This window comes from Electrophorus electricus, unplaced genomic scaffold (genome assembly GCF_041902795.1).
Source record: "Electrophorus electricus isolate QZ-2024a unplaced genomic scaffold, ASM4190279v1 Scaffold54, whole genome shotgun sequence".
NCBI classification, from domain to species: domain Eukaryota; kingdom Metazoa; phylum Chordata; class Actinopteri; order Gymnotiformes; family Gymnotidae; genus Electrophorus; species Electrophorus electricus.
This window is the reverse complement of record NW_027658772.1, coordinates 458,858-464,398: the sequence shown is the minus strand read 5'-3', so window position 1 is coordinate 464,398 and position 5,541 is coordinate 458,858. Positions and strand designations below refer to the sequence as shown.

The following is a 5,541-nucleotide window of genomic DNA, read 5'->3' as shown; positions in this document are numbered from 1 at the left end:
ATTTTTTGTTGTATATATTATAATTAGGCTACTGTGGACAATTGTATACCGTATAGCTACAGCACCTGTACTTCACACACATGTAGTAATCGGATCTAGAAAGTTGCCAACCCTATTAAAATATTAGGTTTATAGTATAATATTTGAATTAAACAGACAAAGCATTAATCACAATCATTTGCATGATGATTAAATCTTGAACCAAAAATGTATCAGAGAGCTGTAGTGTTTTTTACAGACACACACCCAATAAAACTTTGCTTGACCATTTCTTGCCCTCTATATCATTCTCTGCAGTTTACTGAGAAAGACCTGACACTGGGTAATGCCATTGTCTATTCGAAGGCCAAAACAACAACAATCTTGGTTATCAAAGACTCACTCCACCCTGACCACAGCCTCTTCTTTTAGAAGCCATGAGAAAACCACCATCGCAGCTTGAGAGCACAAATCTAACCTCTTAAGAGGTGTTATGTTCCACAGGCAGATCGATATCTCAATGCGGTCCACATGAAAGCAATTTTCTTTCCATGAGTGCAAATTGCACTTTTAATGCCTGATATTTCAGCCACTCATTTCTCTCACTACATGACAAAACTCTCGAAACTTTTCTCCAAAAGCACTGAATGTTATTCTAACCATTTATGGCCTTTCTCCATTCATGTACACAAAGTCCAGTATGATTCCAAATGTCATCAAAAGATATATCTGTTTGTAGCTGAACAACTTATACAATGCGATCTTTCTTCTTTGTGTCAAATGAACTTAACAATTGAAACATCCAAAACTGGCTGTGTTTCTTGCCAACATACTGGTGTTTGGACATGTGGGATTACTTGCATGTCGCTTTCAATAACTCAGTTGGTAGAGTAGAAGTTAAAACTGTCATCCTTAGGCTGTCGGCTCAACTCCAACTCACACAAACTTTATGTTTTAATGCAGAATCTGTCGTTTTATATGAGCATAAAAAGAGGTTTTTCCCTGATCGGGAATCGAACCCGGGCCGCGGCGGTGAAAGCGCCGAATCCTAACCACTAGACAACCAGGGACAAAGCTGCTGAGTTTACATGACAAGACCATTTTTCAAAGTCTGCACTCCTACTATTCTGACAATGTTTGGATGCATACTGGACTTGGTATGCATGAGTGGAAAAAGGCCATAAAGCGAGTTATTTATCTTTCTCTTTGTTCTACAAAAAAATGAAGTTTGCAAGAGTCAGGGCTCTTTTTTACCATCTGGGAAAAGAGGGAACGCTGGTGTCACTAACACATGGAAAGAGCTGTTATAGTATTCCCCATTTGTCTCCTTAAAGCTTCTGACATTTTAGCCACTCATTTCTCTCTCTACATGAAAACACTCTAGAAAATGTTCTCCAACAAATACGGAATGTTATTCTAAGTACTCAGAAAATAGTCTTTTCCTCCCCCTTCTGACGCGTGAACTTATAGACGCCCTTGATTGCACGGTGTCTCTGTAATTGACAGGGGAGAGAGCGTATGCCACTCCCTCTCTCCCTAAGAGTACAGCCAATTATGCTCTTCTAGACTCTCGGCCACAAATGGCTGTGACACCATCAGTTTCAAAGTTAAACACAACTCCTATAGTACTAATAAAAGCTTCACACTCACCTCAGCTGGGACATGGCAGACACTGAAGGAAACTCCTCACTTCACTCTCTTCATCTGACCAGTCATTAAGCTCCACTGGTTTCTTCACTGTTTGGAGTTTCAGCACTTCTAACACTTGTAATATTAGAATAGAATCCCTTTATTTACTAAAGGTACACAGAAATGTACACCGGTACACAGAAACTTACTGTATGTAAGAGTGCAATAGTTCAAAGCTGTATTAGTGCAGATAAATACAACTACAGTGCCATTGCAGCTTTTAATGCTGTTTCAGTATCAGGGTCTTCAGGAAGGCTCCACCTGGCAACCCTGAAGGGCCTTGCTATGCTTAAAACTACACACACACACACACACACACACACACACACACACACAAACACTTAACAAGGTGAGTTCTGCTTATTTGTTATTGGAGATTTGTTAAGAAGGCTGATCGCCATTTAAAATTAGATTTCACAAACTGTAATTGTTACACTGGTGAGTTTGAGGTAGAGATGCACTTTCATTAATACTGCTTACACTGTGTTTCTTTACAACACGCATGGACGTGTTGAAGCATCTCATATGCATGGAACACTAATACTCAGAGCATTGGAAGGTTGAAAACAGAAGCTATCTGGCTCACACAATGTTTTAAATGTGCCAAGGGAAATTCCAAGTGTGGCCATCCTTGAGTGGAGTGGAAGATAAATATGTTTTTTTTTGTATTTCAAAGCGGATGTGGATGTTGTTGGAATGGCCGCAGAGTTGCGTCAGCAGTACAGGTAGTCTGTAATCCTTTCCCCCATCCGAGTGAGTTTGCCCTATTGCACGGGGTCGAGTTATGATGTGAATGTTTAATTACACAGGATGGATTGTGGGCGACAGAACCGAACAGCCTTCAGGATTCAAGTAGAGAAAGGTGAAACTTCTCCAGCCTTTGAGTTAATCACAGGACTATTGCATAGCAATTAGAGATAACAGAACAGCTTTCGGGGGGGTTTGGGTGGGTTGCCTTATCCGCCCCTTTAACAGAGTAGTCACAATTCAAATTTCCCTTGTTCCATTGTTTACAAGGCATTATACATGTGGTTTGTTTATAGTGCACGGAGTAATATGCAGCAAGTCTGGTCTGTCTGCTTTGGAAGAGAAACATTTGGCCAAAAGAGCAAGACACAGCCAGGAGGATGATTGGTAAGAGCACATCATAATATGCACCTTAAAGCTGTGCTCTACAGATAGGACCTGTTCCATGACTGCATATATAAATTTACTACTGACATTGCCATTTATATCTGGCCATTTACAGTGCACTCTTGCTCAGTGCAGCACTTGAAGCTGATTTTCCATTATGTTCAAGAGATGTTTGACCCGCTCAGGGTGACACACTTTAGTGAGGGCAGCAGTATCCTAGAGGACACTACAGACAGTGACGGAGACATTTCAGAGCGCGAGGTGAGAGGTTGAGTTTTTTGTTACTCTCTCTACGACATACTTTTCATGCCAGCTACTGTTGTGCAGTTCAGCCAAATTTAATTTCCTGCCTTGTATTATGATATATAAATTGCTGAACATCTTATCACTCAGTTTCAAATATCCCCTCAGCTGTTTTAAGCCATTTCGGTTATTCAGAAGTACTGCTAAATGGATGTGGTGGGAAAATGAGAGCACATCAAACACAGACAGCTTTATGCATTGTTTAGTAAAGAGTAAAATTTTATTGAGTTCTGTCCCCTGTATAACAGAGTAAAAGGACTGACGCGCAGTACGGTCCCCCTCCCCTTATACAGAGAACAGAAGAAAGAGAAAAAAAAGAAAAACAACTCCTACAGAGTATCGGCTAATTCATGTTTTGGTTAGCCTGAGCGCTGAAGGCTTCTTCTATGTCTATGGTTAGAACGGTATGTGAGCAGCTGGTGTACCTGACTCACATGCTTATCTGCAGACTGTTATGCTGTGACTATAGAAACATAAAGCAAAGTAAAATAAAGCAAAGTAAATTTCCACAAAATGAAGTAAGGTAAATTCCCACAACATTTCCCCCCTTTATTCTATATCACACATTATCACACATTTATTCAGCAAATAGCACTACGATGTCTTCATGTGGATCACCAGCACCGCCCATCTTGGGGAGCAGAATGTCTTCACTGAGCTGGGGTTGGTCATTGGCATGGCCGCTGAGCGCTGGCATGGTGAACACACTAGAAAGACGTCTGACACGCAATGACAAAAAAGGAGGTAAACACAGAAGAAGAAGAAAAAGAAGAAGAATGAGTAGCAGAATGGGCAACGCTACAGCCGCTACTGGAACTGTAGGCTGCGGAGTGAAGGCAGATCACATAAGATTCATATAATCAGTAATATTAGCGCTGAGATCTGGAATGTAAAAACAGCAGGAAGTGTTAATCATTTTGCACACTCCTCCTTCCTTCATGGTTAGGAGATTTAATACCATTCTATGTTGAAGCACTGCTGCCCTTATCACTTGTTGTTCTATCTTTAAGGCACCTATTGCTGCTAAGGTGTCATTAACTACTTGCAGTAACTGATAAGCTAAGCCATTGATCTTTTGCAGGGCTGCTACTGTGCCACCGCCCAGGAAAAGGGACCAACCAATGGTTTCACCCGGAGTGGTCCATGGGTCCCTCAGAATTCTACCACAATAGTCTGTGCTGGTTATGTCTCTCCTCACCCTGTGCTGCTTGGCATGGGGAAGTGTATACACCTGCGTCCTTGGGCGCACTACAGCTGGATAACAACAACCAGTCCAGTTCTGTGGCAATTCACCATAGGCCACCGAACCACCGACCCACATTACATTCCAATACCCCTGCAGGGTTGTCATGGAGCAATTCCACAGGGAACTGCTATTGGAGTCACTGCAAGTGCCATTGCTGTGCACCTGCACATAATCGATGCATCTGGACCAGACTTCCGGCACCTGCTGCTTCATCTGCTATACAAATATCTCACCCTTACTAGCTGCCACATGCAGCATCATTTTCGGTGGTGCGGGGTTAGTGGGACTGGGACAGTTTGAGGTCTGGTTAATAACCTGGCACATAGAGATTGTCATATTCACTTCTCCTACGTCTGCGTTTTTCAGAGGGATTACAGTCCTTGGAACACTGGTGTGCTGGCACACCAGGTACTCTTGCTCGATATGTTGGGCATGCACAATGGCTGACATACACGCTGTATTTTGTTGGCATTTAGCTGCTAATCATTCTGCTTCAGTGGCGTTGGGACCCTGAAATGGTAACAAGTCTTCTCATAAGTCATGGGATTCTTCATCCATATTAATATTCAGTCTATGTTCTGACTGCGTTAGCTGTGTCTGATTTTCTCTACCGTCTCTTGACGGTTCCGAGTGTCGAAAGGGTAGGCCTTGCCTTTAACACCCTACTCAACACAGTTCTGACCTAGTCTGTTTGGGTGCTGCTGCTTGGAGTTGGGGCTGGTGTCGGAGCCTTCTTACGGTGTGTGTGATGTACCCAGGTTCCTCGTCCTTCTATTTTGACAGCAGCGTGGGTTGTTAACAGGAGGTTCTAGTTGTCTCCACCTGGTGCCTTCAGTGGCGGTAGCCCCTGACTGAATTTCCCATAATGTGGCCTGCGGGGTAGCAGCGGTTTCCTGTATTGCTTGCACAGCGGTTTTAGTTGCAGCTGCCTTTGCTACTCTATCTGCAAAAGTATTCCCCTTGCTGATTTGGTCTTCTGTAGTCCTGTGAGCTGCACACTTAACAACTGCAATTGTCTTTGGCAGCGAAATGGCTTCTAGCAAGATGGTGATGTCTAATATATTTACCCGAGCTTGTCAGGAATTGCCTATGTTTCCATATGGCTCCAAAATCATTAACAGTTTTGTCTGCAGCTAGTTTGCATGCTTCCGTCAGTGCTACTAGTTCAGCAGCCTGCGCTGAATAGGAGG

General features: G+C 42.8%; 1 non-coding gene across 1 annotated transcript; it reads right to left on the bottom strand.

The window, feature by feature from the left end:
- Positions 1 to 977: 977 nt before the first annotated feature.
- Positions 978 to 1,049, bottom strand: trnae-uuc (transfer RNA glutamic acid (anticodon UUC)). The gene has a single exon. It is a non-coding gene; the product is annotated as a tRNA-Glu (tRNA).
- Positions 1,050 to 5,541: the final 4,492 nt, after the last annotated feature.